The sequence below is a fragment of the Melanerpes formicivorus genome, unplaced genomic scaffold, assembly GCF_026170545.1.
Source record: "Melanerpes formicivorus ecotype bairdi unplaced genomic scaffold, bMelFor1.0.p_v2 SCAF_61, whole genome shotgun sequence".
Taxonomy (NCBI): Eukaryota; Metazoa; Chordata; class Aves; order Piciformes; family Picidae; genus Melanerpes; species Melanerpes formicivorus.
The window spans coordinates 4,410,095-4,424,073 of record NW_027142413.1 but is presented as its reverse complement, the minus strand read 5'-3'; the positions used below and the strand labels follow the sequence as shown (position 1 = coordinate 4,424,073).

Sequence of the window (13,979 nt, the reverse complement as noted above, 5' to 3'; positions counted from 1 at the left end):
TTGCTTACCTACCTGCTCGGTTGGAGTCTACACTGGAAGAAGTTTCAGCTCCTCGGTAAAAGCGTGGACTGAGCAGTTTCTTTTTCAGCCTTTCCTTCCTGACTGACAGATCAAACCCTACCTGGAGCCCACACAAGCCAAGCAGGAGATCCCCTGCTAGGCTGGCAGGGCGAGGCTGTACCGTCGCAGCAGCCGTAGCCCTTGTGCCGACCGTGTCGCTGCTGCACGTCTTGCTTGCTCGGTTAATGAAGTGGAAAGCAAAGAGTCAATCTGTAAAGAATAAAGCAAAAAGCAAAGAACAGATCTCAGTTACTCACATTGTAAAGCTCTGAGGAGGTTAGCATGCATTCAATAAAAATACCACAAAATCATTTGTTCTCCCTTCAGCGTTCATTTAACTCACAGAGCTGTGAACTGATGCTGTCCCAAAACACACACTCAGCATCTGGTGGTACTTGGAGCACCAAGAAGAGAGTTTGGCATGCTGGGAGAACACTTCCCCACTGAGGGAAGATCTGGGGCCCCACTGGGAGACTTGGGAAGGCACTGGGAGCACTAGAAAAGGATTTTGGAGTTACTGGGAAGAAGAGGGAGAACACAGGGGCCATGCTGGGAGCAATCAGGAAAGCAGAATAGAATACAGACTTAACCAGGTTGCAAAAGACCTTCCAGAACACTGAGTCCAACCTATCACCCACCACCATCTAGTCAACCAAACCATGGTACTCAGTGCCTCATCCAGTCTTACTTTAAACACTTGCAGTGATGGTGACTCCATCACCTCCCAGGGCAGCTCATTCCTCATGAGTGCAACACAAAGCAGACTTACTTGTGGTCTTGTTCTCCAAAGCACAACGTATAGACTGCTCCTGATGTAGACATACACACACACCCCACATGTGGAGAACAGCAAGAGTCCTGCAGACAAGACTCCTAACAGGAGTGGGGAAACACTGGGTGTACTAGAAAAGAAAAGAGATAAAGGGCCAATTCTGTTATCACTTACAGCTCCACACTTCCGTCATTATTGCATGCACTAGAAGCACAGAGTTACAGGTATCACTAGGTACAGTTGAGGCAGCAGCCGCCATCCCCCCAAAGCCCCGCGCTGCCCCGCCGGCGGCCAGCCCCCAAAGCCTCGCGCAGCCCCGCCTGGGGCCACCCCCCCAAGCCCCGCGCAGCACCGCCTGCGGCCACCCCCCCAAACCCCGCACAGCACCGCCGGCGGCCAACCCCCAAGCCACGCGCAGCTCCAGCGGCTGCTATAGAGAAACACCACAAAGCAGCAGAGACTAGCACTGACCTGGGACACAGCAGAAGAGCTCCAACCTCTACCAGCCACGACCCTGCACTGAGCCATTTTAAAGCATCCGGCGCCATGTTGTTGAGGGCGGTGCCACGCTGGGGGGTGGGGTTCAGGCTGGGGGGGCGATGCTACGCTGAGGGGGCGGTGCCACGCTGGGGGGCGGTGCCGCGCTGGGGGAGGCGGTGCCGCGCTGGGAAGGGCGGTGCCACGCTGGGAAGGGCGGTGCCACGCTGGGAAGGGCGGTGCCACGCTGGGAAGGGCGGTGCCACGCTGGGGGGGGGGCGGTGCCACGCTGGGGGGGGGCGGTGCCACGCTGGGGGGGGGCGGTGCAACCCTGGGGGGGGGGCGGTGCCTGCTTTGTCACTTCACGCTCAGCTTTCCATGGGTTTTATTCCCCTCCAAGATTGTTGAGTTATGAGCAGCTGAGGAGCCCTGGGGAACACCTGTACAGAAATGTTCTTCCAAGAGCTGTCAGAAAAATGTGACTGAGAAGGACTGGGAAAGAACTGGGAGGGACTGGGATACCACTGGGACCCTCACAAGTCTATGGCACCAGATGGGATCCATCCCAGGGCAGAGAGCTCTGGCAGATGAGCTCCAAGCCACTGCCCAACATTTGCCACCAGTCCTGCATGACCACAGAGGTCCCAGGTGGCTGGAAGCTGCCAGTGTGATGCCATTCACGAGAAGGGCTGGAGGGAAGAACCTGGGAACTCCAGGCCTGTAAGCCTGACCTCAGTGCCTGGCAAGACTATGGAGCAGATCGTCCTGGGGGCAATCACAGCAAACCTGCAGGACGGGCAAGGGCTCAGGCCCAGCCAGCAAAGATTTGGTGGGAGGGGCAGGTCCTGCCTCACCAACCTGATCTCCTTCTATGCCCAGGTGACTGCCTGGTAGGTGTGGGGAAGGCTGTGGATGTAGTCTGCCTGGACTTCAGCAAGGCCTTTGACACTGTCTGCCACAACAACCACCTGGCCAAGCAGAACAGCCCACATCCTGGACAGGAGCACTCTGTGCTGGGTTAGGAACTGGCTGGAGTCCTGGGCCCAGAGAGTGGTGGTGAATGGTGCCACATGCAGCTGGCAGCCGGGCACTAGTGGTGTCCCCCAGGGATCAGTGCTGGGTCCCATCCTGTTCAATATCTGTATTGATGATCTGGATGAGGGGAGCGAGTCCATCATCAATAACTTTGCAGATGACACCAAGCTGGGGGCAGGAGTTGATCTGCTGGAAGGTAGGAGAGCTCAGCAGAGGGACCCTGACAGGCTGGACAGATGGGCAGAGTTTGGAAAGCATGCACGGACTCCCTGGTTGGTGAAGCAGGAATTGTTTAGTGGTACAGAACAAGCAGTGTATGTAGGAAAAATCAAGCAGGCTAAGCAATTCCCTGGCATTCTTGCACCACTGCTGCTAATTGAGTTTTCTCCTTTGATATGCAGCTCTCCATTATTATCTTCATCCCATAGCAGGTTGAGCTTCTCCGGCACGGAGGCGAGCGTCCTTCTGTCTCGCGCTTCAGGCTGTTTACTGCAGTCAGCTCTTCTTTATCATCAGACCGTTCTTCCGTCGTCAGCAGCCTGTTGTTCTTTCCTGTCCTGAAACCCTCCATAGATACTTTCTGCTTTCCTCCAGGCAGAGTCCAAGGGCATGATATTGAACACATCCAAGTGCCAGGTTCTACACATTACCACAACAACCCCAGGCATTGCTACAGGCTGGGGTCAGACTAGCTGGAGAGGAACCAGGCTGGAAAGGGAGCGGTAAGGGAGTGGCAAAGGGCTGGGAGGGGCTCAGGACAGTACTGGGAGGTACTGGGAGGCTGTGGAAGGACTCTGGGGGGGAGGGTTACTGGGGGGGAGTGAGGAGGCACTGGGAAAATTCTAAGGGTTAACTGGGAGGTACTGGGAAGGGCTCTGAATGGCACTGGGAAGAACTCAGAGACTGTGGAAAGACTCTGGGGCAGTGTGGAGGGGCTGAGGGGGGCACTTGGGGTTATGAGGAGATACTCACAGTGCTCCCAGTGCTCTCCCAGTTGTCTCCCAGTTGCTCCCAGTTGGGTTCCTGCTGCTTCCAGTTGTCTCCCATGGCTCCAGAACTGACTTCAGCTGCTGCAGGTATGGCTCCCAGTCCCTCCCAGTGCCTCTCAGCCCCTACCAGCTTCCTCCCAGACTGGGAAAGGACTGGGAGGCACTGGGAGGGGTTCAGGACAGTACTGGAAGGTACTGGGAGGCTGTGGAAGACCTGTGGTGGGGGTAAGGTTACGGGGGGGAGAGTAAGGGGACACTGGGAAAATTCTAAGGGTTAACTGGGAGGTACTGGGAAGGGCTCTACATGGCACTGGGAAGAACTCGGAGACTGTGGAAAGACTTTGGGGCGGTCTGGAGGGGCTCAGGGGGGCACTGGGGGTCATGGGGAGATACTCCCAGTGCTCTCCCAGTTGTCTCCCAGTTCCTCCCAGGGACCCCTAGTGCTCCCAGTTGGGATCCTGCTGCTTCCAGTTGTGTCCCAGGGCTCCAGCAATGCCTCCAGCTGGTCCAGGCATGTCTCCCAGTGCCTCCTGGTCCCTACTGGTCTCCTCCCATACTGGGATAGGACTAGAAGGGATTGGGAGGTACTGGGAGGGACAGGAATAAACAGGGAGGGACTGGGAGGGGACTGGGAAGGGAGTGGGACAGTGTGGGAGGGGACTTGGAGGGACAGGGAGGGGACACAGTGGGAATGGACTGGGAGGCTGTAAAGGGCTGTGGGAGGGAAATGGGGGACTGAGGGGGGTACTGGGAATTCCTGGGTCATGCTCCCAGTGCTCCCAGTTGTCTCCCAGTGGGGATGCTACTGCTTCCAATTGTCCACCAGGGCTCTTGCCAGGTAGTGCAGGTATGACTGGGAGGGTACTGGAAAGGGATGGGGAAGGCACTGGTTGGGGACTGTGAAGGGACTGGGATGGAATGGGAGGAACTGGGATGGACTGGGAGGGGCTGGGATGGACTGGGGGGGCACTGGGAAGAGACTGGGATGGGAGTGGGAAAGGACAGGGAGCAACTGGGTGCACTGGAATGGGAATGGGAGGGAACTGGGAGAGACTGGGAAGGACTGGGAGTGCACTGCGACGGGACTGGGAGGGGAGTGGGGAGCCAGTGGGAGGGGATTGGGAGGGAACTAAGAAGGGAATGGGAAAGGAAAAGAGTTGGAAGGGACTGGGAAGGGACAGGGAGGGGATTGGAAAACGACTGGGAGGGTACTGGAAAGGGCTCAGGACAATAGTGGGAAGGACTGGGAGGCTGTTAACAGCTCTGGAGGGGAATTGGGGGGGGCAGTGGGAGGCTGTGGAAGGATCTGGGGTAGGGAGGGTTACTGGGGGGGAGTGTGGGGGCACTGGGGAAGTCTAAAGATTAACTGGGAGGTACTGGGAAGGGCTCTACATGGCACTGGGAAGAACTCAGAGACTGTGGAAAGACTTTGGGGCGGTCTGGAGTGGCTCAGGGGGGCACTGGGGGTCATGGGGAGATTCTCCCAGTGCTCTCCCAGTTCCTCCCAGGGACCCCTAGTGCTCCCAGTTGGGTTTCTGCTGCTTCCAGTTGTGTCCCAGGGCTCCAGCAATGCCTCCAGCTGGTCCAGGTATGCCTCCCAGTGCCTCCTGGTCCCTACTGGTCTCCTCCCATACTGGGATAGGACTAGAAGGGATTGGGAGGTACTGGGAGAGACAGGAATAAACAGGGAGGGACTGGGAGGGGACTGGGAAGGGAGTGGGACAGTGTGGGAGGGGACGTGGAGGGACAGGGAGGGGACATAGTGGGAATGGACTGGGAGGCTGTAAAGGGCTGTGGAGGGAAATGGGGGACTGAGGGGGGGTACTGGAAATTCCTGGGTCATGCTCCCAGTGCTCCCAGTTGTTTCCCAGTTGTCTCCCAGTGTTCCCAGTGGGGATGCTACTGTTTCCAATTGTCCACCAGGGCTCTTGCCAGGTAGTGCATGTATGACTGGGAGGGAACTGGAAAGGGATGGGGAAGGGACTGGTTGGGGACTGTGAAGGGACTTGAAGAGGACTGGGAGGGGCACTGGGAGGGGAGTAGGAGGGCCACTGGGCAGGACTGGGAGGGACTGGGGAGGAACTGGCAGGGACTGGCAAGGACTGGGAAGGGACTGAGAAAGGATTGGGAGGAAATGGGTTGAATGGGAGGGGATTGGGAAGGACTGGGGAAAACTAGGAAGGGACTAGTAGGGGACATGGAAGGGACTGGGATGGAATGGGAGGAACTGGGATGGACTGGGGGGGCACTGAGAAGAGACTGGGATGGGAGTGGGAAAGGACAGGGAGGAACTGGGTGTACTGGGATGGGAGTGGGAGGGAACCGGGAGAGACTGGGAAGGACTGGGAATGCAGTGCGACGGGACTGGGAGGGGAGTGGCAAGTGACTGGGAGGGGAGTGGGGAGCCAGTGGGAGGGAAATGGGAGGGAATTAAGAAGGGAATGGGAAGGGAAAAAAGTTGGAAGGGACTGGGAATGGAATGGGTAGGGAGTGTGAAGGGAGTGGGAAGGAACAGGGAGGGCACCGGGACAAACTGGGAGGGGACTGGCAATGGCACTGGGAGGACCTGAGTGAAATGGGAGGGGACTGAGAGGGAATGGGAGGAACTGGGAAGGATGGGGAGGGAACTATGAGGGGAATGGGAATGGACTGGGACAAACTGGGAGGGGACTGGTTGGGAAGTGGATGAACTGTGAAGGGACTGGGAAGTGACAGTGAAGGGACAGGAAGGGACTGGGAAGGGACAGGGAGGGCACTGGGACAAACTGGGAAGGGACTGGGGGGGGGGACTGGGAGGGGACTGCTTAGGCACTGGGATGGGAATGTAAAAGGGACAGGGAAAAGAGTTGGAAGGGACTGAGAAGGGACAGTGCGGGGAGTTTGAGGGACAGGGTGGACCAGGAGGGAATGGAAGGGACTGGGAGGGTACTGGGAAGGGTCTGGAAAAAGCCTGGGAGAAACTGGGAGGGGACTTGGAGGGAACTGGGAGTGGACTGGGAGGGAATGGGAGGGCACTGGGAAGGACTGGGCGGACTGGGAGGGGACCGGGAGGGAATGGGTGGAACTGGGATGGAGTGGGAGGGAACTGGGAGGGCCTGGGAAGGGACAAGGAAGGGGAGTGGGAAGAGATTGGCACAAACTGGGAGGGGACTGGGAGGGAACTGGGAAGGGAAAAGGAGGGCAGTGCAAAGGGACTGGGAAGGGACAGGAAGGGACTGGGACGGGACTGGGAAGGGCCTGGGACAAATTGGGAGGGGACTTGGAGGGAACTGGGAGGACCCAGGAAGGGACAGGGAGGGGAGTGGGAAGGGACAGGGACGGGACAAGGAAGGGACAGGGAGGGGAGTGAGAGGGAGTGGGAGGGAACGGGACGGGCCTGGAACTAACTGGGAGGGGACTTGGAGGACCTGGGAGGGCACTTGGAAGGACTGGGAGGGCACCAGGAGGGAGTGGGAGGAAACTGGGAGTGCCTGGGAAGGGACTGGAAAGGTCCTGGGACAAATTGGAGGGGACTGGGATGGAACTGGGAAGGGAAAAGGAAGGGACAAGAAGGGTAGAAGGAGGGGACAAGGAGGGGACTGGGACGGGAGTGGGAGGACAAGGAGAGTACTCAGAAGGGACAGGGACAAACTAGGAAGGGCCTGGAACGAAGTGGGAGGGGACTTGGAGGACCTGGGAGGGCACTTGGAAGGAATGGGAGGGGACCGGGAGGGAGTGGGAGAAAACTTGGAGGGCCTGGGAAGGGACTGGAAAGGGCCTGGGACAAACTGGGAGGGGACTGGGATGGAACTGGGAAGGGAAAAGGAAGGGACAGGGAGGGGACAAGGAGGGGACAAGGAGGGGAGTGAGAAGGGACTGGGAGGGGAGTGAGAAGGGACTGGGAGGGGAGTGAGAAGGGACTGGGAGGGGAGTGAGAAGGGACTGGGAGGGGAGTGAGAAGGGACTGGGACAAACTGGGAAGGGCCTGGAACTAAGTGGGAGGGGACTTGGAGGGAACTGGGAGGGAATGGGAGGGCGTGGGAAGGAACTGGAAAGGGCCTGGGAGGGACTGAGAAGGGACTGGGTAGGTCCTGGGACAAACTGGGAGGGAACTGGGAATGCACAAGGAAGGGCAGTGGGAAGGGACTGGGAGGGGATTGGGATGGGACTGGGAGGGACCTGAGAAGGGACTGGGACAAACTGGGAAGGGCCTGGGAAGGGCCTGGAACTAACTGGGAGGGGACTTGGAGGGAACTGGGAGGACCTGGGAGGGCACTGGGAAGGACCGGGAAGGAATGGGAGGGGGTGGGATGGAGTGGGAGGAAACTTGGAGGGCCTGGGAAGGGACTGGAAGAAACTGGGTGGACTGGGAGGGGACTGGAAGGGGACTGGGATGGAACAAGGAAGGGACAAGGAAGCAACACGGAGGCAACAAGAAAGGGACAAGGAAGCGACACGGAGGCGACAAGGAAGGGACAGGGAGGGGAGTGGGAAGGGACAGGGAGGGGAGTGGGAAGGGACAGGGAGGGGAGTGGGAAGGGACAGGGAGGGGAGTGGGAAGGGACAGGGAGGGGAGTGGGAAGGGACAGGGAGGGGAGTGGGAAGGGACAGGGAGGGGAGTGGGAAGGGACAGGGAGGGGAGTGGGAAGGGACAGGGAGGGGAGTGGGAAGGGACAGGGAGGGGAGTGGGAAGGGACAGGGAGGGGAGTGGGAAGGGACAGGGAGGGGAGTGGGAAGGGAACTGAGAAGGGACAGGGAAGGGCCTAGAACTAAGTGGGAGGGGACTTGGAGGACCTGGGAGGGCACTTGGAAGAACTGGGAGGGGACCGGGAGGGAGTGGGAGGAAACTGGGAGGGCCTGGGAAGGGAAAAGGAAGAGACATGGAAAGGACAAGGAGAGGAGAAGGAGGAGACAAGGAGAACAAAGAGAGTACAAGGAGGGGAGTGGGAAGGGACTGGGAGGGGAGTGGGAGGGCACTTGGAAGGACTGGGAGGGGACCGGGAGGGCCTGGGAAGGGACTGGGAGGAAATGGGTGGACTGGGAGGGGACTGGGAAGGGACAAGGAGGAGACAAGGAGGGAATTGGGGAGGGACGGAGGGGAGTGGGAAGGGACTGGGAAGGGACAGGGAGGGGATTAGGATGAGACTGGGACAAACTGGGAAGAGACTGGGACAAACTGGAAGGGGACAGGGAGGGAAGTGGGAGGGAACTGGAAGGGTAATGCAAAGGGACTGGGAGGGGAGTGGGAGAGACTGGGTGGAGTGGGATGGACTGGGATGGAACTGAGTAGGCACTGGGATAAACTTTGAAGGGACTGGGAAGGGCCTGGAACTAACTGGGAGGGGACTTGGAGGGAACTGGGAAGACCTGGGAGGGAATGGGAGGGAACGGGAGGGACTGGGAAGAGACGGGAAAGGGCCTGGGAGGAACTGGGTGGACTGGGAGGGGACTAGGACAAACTGGGAGGGGACTGGAAGGGAACTGGAAAGTAACAAGGAATGGACAGGGAGGGGAGTGGGAAGGGACTGGGAGGGGATTGGGAAGGGACTGGGACAAAGTGGGAAGGGACTGGGACACACTGGGAAGGGACTGGGACACACTGGGAGCAGACTTGGAGGGAAGTGGGAGGACCCGAGTGAAATGGGAGGGCACTGGGAGGGACTGGGAGGGCAGTGGGAAAGACTGGGTGACCACTGGAAAGGGAATGGGAAGAGACTGGGAGGGGCCTGGGAGGAACTGGGTGGACTGGGAGGGGACCGGGAGGGAATGGGAGGGACTGGTAGGAAACTGGGAGGACCAGGAAAGGGACTGGGACAAACTGGGAGGCGACTGGGAGGGCACTGGAAGGCTAATGGAAAGGGAGCGGGAGGGGAGTGAGAGGGTATTGGAAAGGGACTGGGAAGGGAGTGGGGGGGAGTGGGAGGGAATGGGTGGACTGGGTCAAACTGGGAAGGGACTGGGAAGGGCCTGGAATTAAGTGGGAAGGGACTTGGAGGGAACTGGGAGGGAATGGGAGGAATCTGGGAGGGCCTGGGAAGGGACTGGAGGAAGTGGGTGGACTGGAGGGGAATGGGATGGAGTGGGAGGACACTGGGAACGGCCTAGGAAGGCCCTGGAACTAAGTGGGAGGGGACTTGGAGGGAACTGGGAGGCAATGGGAGGGCCTGGGAAGGAACTGGAAAGGGCCTGGGAGGGACTGAGAAGGGACTGGGTAGGTCCTGGGACAAACTGGGAGGGAACTGGGAATGCACAAGGAAGGGCAGTGGGAAGGGACTGGGAGGGGATTGGGATGGGACTGGGAGGGACCTGAGAAGGGACTGGGAAGGGCCTGTAAGAGGGGACTTGGAGGGAACTGGGAGGACCTAGGAGGGCACTGGGAAGGACCGGGAAGGAATGGGAGGAAACTTGGAAGGCCTGGGAAGGGACTGGAAAGGGACTGGGAGAAACTGGGTGGACTGGGAGGGGACTGGAAGGGGACTGGGAAGGTCCTGGGACAAAATGGGAGGGGACTGGGATGGAACAAGGAAGGGACAAGGAAGCAACACGGAGGAGACAAGGAGGCGACAAGAAAGGGACAAGGAAGCAACACAGAGGCGACAGGGAAGCGACACGGAGGTGACAGGGAAGGGACAGGGAGGGGAGTGGGAAGGGACAGGGAGGGGAGTGGGAAGGGACAGGGAGGGGAGTGGGAAGGGACAGGGAGGGGCCTGGAACTAAGTGGGAGGGGACTGGGATGGGAACGGGAAGGGAACTGGGAAGGGAACTGGAAGGGAGTGGGAGGGAACTGGGAAGAGACTGGGACAAACTGGAAGGGGACTGGGAGGGAAGTGGGAGGGAACTGGAAGGGTAATGCAAAGGGACTGGGAGGGGAATGAGAAGGGACAGGGAGGGGAGTGGGAAGGGACAGGGAAGGGCCTGGAACTAAGTGGGAGGGGACTGGGATGGAACTGGGAAGGGAAAAGGAAGGGACATGGAAAGGACAAGGAGAGAAGAAGGAGGGAACAAGGAGAGGACAAGGAGAGGACAAGGAGGGGAGTGAGAAGGGACAGGGACAAACTGGGAAGGAAGGGCCAAGAACTAAGTGGGAGGGGACTTGGAGGACCTGGGAGGGCACTTGGAAGGACTGGGAGGGGACCGGGAGGGAGTGGGAGGAAACTTGGAGGGCCTGGGAAGGGACTGGAAAGGGACTGGGAGGAAATGGGTGGACTGGGAGGGGACTGGGAAGGGAACTGGGAAGGGAACGGGAAGGGAACGGGAAGGGACCTGGGAAAGGAGTGGGAGGGAACTGGGAAGAGACTGGGACAAACTGGAAGGGGACTGGGAGGGGACTGGGATGGAACAGGGAAGGGACAAGGAAGCAACACGGAGGAGACAAGGAGGCGACAAGAAAGGGACAAGGAAGCAACACAGAGGCAACAGGGAAGCGACACGGAGGTGACAGGGAAGGGACAGGGAGGGGAGTGGGAAGGGACAGGGAGGGGAGTGGGAAGGGACAGGGAGGGGCCTGGAACTAAGTGGGAGGAGACTGGGATGGACAGGGAGGGGCTTGGAGGGACTGGGAGAGAATGGGAGGGGTCTGGAAGAGAATGGGAGGGGACTGGGAGTGCACTGGGAAGGGACTGGGAGTGCACTGGGAAGGGACTGGGAGTGCACTGGGAAGGGACTGGGAGGGGACAGGGAGGAAAGTGAGAATGGACTGGTAAGGGCCTGGGACAAACTGGGAGGGAACTGGGAGGGGAGTGGGAGGGACTGGGTGGACTGGGAGGGAATTGGGAGGGACAGGGCAGGACTGGGAGCTTGCTGGGAGGGACTGGAAAGGGCCTGGGCGAAACTGGGAGGGAACTGTGAAGAGACTGGGAAGGTATGGGGAGGGCACTGGGACGGACTGGGAGGGAACTGGGAAGGGACAGTGAGGGAGTGGGAGGGACTGGGTGGAACAGGAGGGAATGGGAGGGACTGGGATGGAGTGGGAGGGACTGGGAAGGGGCTGGGAAGGGACAGGGAGGGAACTGGGACAAAGTGGGAGGGGACTGGGAGTGCACTGGGAGGACCAGAGTGAAATGGGAGGGGACGGGGAGGGAATGGGAGGGCACTGGGAATGGACCAGGAGGGGACTGAGAGGGAATGGGAGGAACTGGGAATGACTGGGAGGGCACTGGGCAGACTGGGAGGGGACGGGGAGGGAATGGGAGGGGCTGGGATGGACAGGAATGGGGGGGGAGAGACTGGGAAGGACTGGGACGGAATGGGAGGGAACTGGGAAGGGAATGGGAAGGGACTGGGAGGGCCCGGGATGGAGTGGGATGGACTGGGATAGGACGGGGAAGGGACTGGGTGGGAATGGGATGGACTGGAAAGGACCTGGAGGGAACTGGCAAGGGACTAAGAAGAACTGGGAGGTAGTGGGAGAAATTAGGAGGGACTGGAAGGAAACTGGGAAGGGACTTGGCTGGGAATGGGAGAGTACTGCGAAGGGACTGGGATGCAGTGGGAAAGGACTGGGAATGAAACTGGGAAGGGACTGGGAAGGGACTGGGACAGTGTGGGAAGGGACTTGGTAGGGATAGCAAAGCGATTGTTACAGACTGGGACAAGCTGGGAGGGACAGGGACAAACAGGGAAGGGACTGGGAGAACACATTGCAGTACTGGGAGCCCTTGAAGGAGATCTTGGAGTTCCTGGGAGCACTGTTGTTGCTGCGAGGTCACCGAGAATAGGATCGGAGAGGTTTTACTGGCAGCACCGCGTGGGACAGGAGGTCACTCACTGCATTCCTGGGAGCACTGGAGAGGGATTTTGCAGTTCCCGGGAGCACTGGCAGAGACTGGGAGGCGCTGGGTTCACCCTGGGATCGCTGGGCGAGTCTGGGGGCATTGGGGTCAGCCTGCAAGAGCTGGGAGAGACAGGAGAACAGCTCGTGAACTGGGAGCAGACTGCTCCTGACCGCGGCAAATCGACACCCACCCCCGCCCCCTCGCTGCTGCCCACCCCCAGACCCGTGGCAGAGTCCTGCAGCAGGGACAAAACAACTCCAGAGAGCAGCAGAGTCGACACTGAGCTGATGCGGAGCAGAGAAAGCAGAGGGGACGAGGGTTACGCTGGCTAGGTCAGAGCCGAGGGGGCGAGGGCGGTGCCATCGTGGGAAGGGCAGGCGCTGTCACGGGGAGGACGGCGCCATCTTGGGAAGGGCAGGCGCTGTCACGGGGAGGACGGCGCCATCTTGGGAAGGGCAGGCGCTGTCACGGGGAGGGCGGCGCCGAAGGGAGCCGAGCCGAGCCGAGGAGCCGAAGGGAGCCGAGCCCAGCCGAGGCGCCGAAGGGAGCCGAGCCCAGCCGAGGCGCCGAAGGGAGCCGAGCCCAGCCGAGGGTTATATAAAAGGTTAATCTTTTCCCATGTTAATTCTTATTTTATACAGAACGGTTAATTTTTCCTATCAGGCTCAGCCAGCCTCTGTTCAGAGGGTTTTCCATTCACATAAAAAATAACCAATCGACAACAAAATCGATACTTTTAAAAAGCCACTCTTTGCATATGATAGATACACACTGCACATTTATATATTTGAGAACCCCACGTACCCCATTTCAAAGCCTCCCTTCTTACGAATTAACACTGTAGTATAGAGGTTTTACTTCGAGCAGTGCTTTCTGGGCCAGATGTAAGCAGCTGAAGACATTTATTACATTATACAGCAAAGACATATAGTCTCATCAGAAGGCACACGTGGCACATCTCAGTTGGGCATTTTCTGCTGGCATACAATAGGTTGCAATAAAACTATTTTAACACATCCAACCTGTTATAAAATATGCATCCTTTTTTTTTTTAATATATATAATCCTTCTCTTAAAACGATTTTGAATACAAAGAAACAAAAATCTCATTCTATAATATCCCTATATCAAACTCTTATCCTAACACCTTAGTACCTTAGTACAATCACTAATTACTTAATACTTATAAACACTAAATACTTACTATTCATTATGCTTACAGGTAAAACAACTATTAAAAACAAAAAAAAAATCTCTAAAACACATCACAATCAGAAAAAATGAAATAATCGTTGTTGCTTTAAATGAGAACACAACTTTCATAGACTAGAGAGGTTATCAGAAAGGGGGGGAGAAATGGGGGGGGGGGGAGGCGGCCGGCTAGCAAAGGCACCATAGGGACAAAGAGAGGGGGGGGGAAAGGGGGGTGGGGAGAAAGCCACCGAATTCACACCAGCTGCCCTTCCAGGCAGCCTCGAGGTCAAATGTAGGATTCCCTGAAGGCATGGAGACTTCCATAGGAGGCGATAGCAGCAATTTTGAGCTACATTGATGTTTTTGAGCCTAAAACTCAAGGTGCTTGTAGCAGATGCCACTGTCTCTTCTCCACTCCATATTGCTGGATGTCAGTGCATACAACTTACAGCAGCAGTTCCTAAAGTACACAAAAGTATCTGGCAATCAGTGTTTCTTACAGGCTTCTAGGACAGTCATCTTCTCCCAAGTCATGCTTTTTGCCTAAAGTGTCCCTTCTGTCCACAATTAAAACACATGGAAAAACTTTTAAGGGTTAGTGGGAGGGTGTCCAGCAGCAGTGGGGGAGTGGGCTGCTGTTGCTATTGGCCAGGTGCCAGTGACTGCAGCTCCAGGGGTGCAGGTGAGCTTAGTGGCCAT

The 13,979-nt window shown here is 58.0% G+C and overlaps 1 long non-coding RNA gene across 1 annotated transcript; it reads right to left on the bottom strand.

Moving 5' to 3' along the window:
• Nucleotides 1–2,800: 2,800 nt before the first annotated feature.
• LOC137453108 (uncharacterized) lies at nucleotides 2,801–12,137 on the bottom strand. Its single transcript, XR_010990264.1, has 3 exons — nucleotides 12,080–12,137; nucleotides 3,317–3,547; nucleotides 2,801–2,924 (listed from the first exon to the last, which is right to left on the bottom strand). It is a non-coding gene; the product is annotated as an uncharacterized lncRNA (long non-coding RNA).
• Nucleotides 12,138–13,979: the final 1,842 nt, after the last annotated feature.